A 1,231-nucleotide genomic window follows, 5' to 3' on the forward strand; every position below is an offset into this window, starting at 1 on the left:
TACTCAGCTGCTAATGACTGAAGCGCAGAGCTGGTATAAATAAAGTTACTGTTGTAGGCTATATGATGTCACCTTCCTCTTGCTGAATCAAAGAAAGTCTTTGCCTGGCTTTTAGCTCCTATTCTTTCATAATAATAATAATAATATTAATACTTAAAGACCACAAATTTAAATTTTGATGACCACATTAAAATCTATAAGTAGGCTATATGAGCTTTATTTTTCAAGTTTATGTGTTTGATTGATTGTAGTGCACTGTAATTATTTGCAGTAACAGGAAAAAGCCTGGCTCGGTGGTTTTATTTTTCTTTATATTATTACTTATAAGAAAATGTGCCGTTTGAACGAACTCCTGAGAACCGAGCTCTTGTCTGGGATGCACTTTTTAATTTCTCTGGTATAAATCTGAGATTAGCTGGATCTAATCCAAGCAGGAAATCGTTGCATTGTCTTAAGTGTTTCCCAAAATGTGTTTATTTTACCTCACAATACAATAACATCAGCATTTCTTTCAACATTACAAATTGTATTGCATATAATCTCTTGTTATTTATTTAAAGAAAACCTAGCATTAATATATAATGTAATAAAGAACTAAGTGCTCTTTTTGCTATCTGTCCATAAACGGTCTGTACCACCGAGTGAGATTAGCATCAAACTAACCTGCTCTCAGGTTAACCAGCTCAGTTTAGACCACTCAGGAAACTTGGAGTCAAGCTCCTAGGGGATCAGTTTACACTAGAGTAAAAAACAAATAAAACAAAACAAATAGAAACTTAAAAAAACAAACAAACAAACAACCACATAATGATGATATAGCATCAACTTGAAATGCAAAAAGATACTTTGATTTCCTAGATATGTTCTGGTCGATACCTTTTTTTTTTTTTTTTAATAAATTCTGCTTAGAACAACAAATAAGACTTCGTGGTTACATTAAAGTCTTGGAATATTTCTTCCGGTTCCTTTGACAATCTATTTAAAGATATTGATCAATTATGTGATAGTACTTCATTTTAATCCAATGGGATCGCTTCTTTGACCCGAAGCCAATTTGACAACACGGCACTTCTGCTTCCTGCTCTAACCCCTCCCCTCTCCGCCCTGCGGGTGTTGTTCTCTGATTGGGTGTCTCCTTGAAAACTTGAAGTGACTGCTCCAGCAGGTTTGTCCGCAAATCACTAGTGATGGGATTTCCGGCTCTTTTTAGAGATCCGGATCTTTCGGTTCG

The sequence above is a fragment of the Pundamilia nyererei genome, unplaced genomic scaffold (genome assembly GCF_000239375.1).
Source record: "Pundamilia nyererei isolate P.nyererei 1_Seehausen unplaced genomic scaffold, PunNye1.0 scaffold00063, whole genome shotgun sequence".
Lineage (NCBI taxonomy): Eukaryota > Metazoa > Chordata > Actinopteri > Cichliformes > Cichlidae > Pundamilia > Pundamilia nyererei.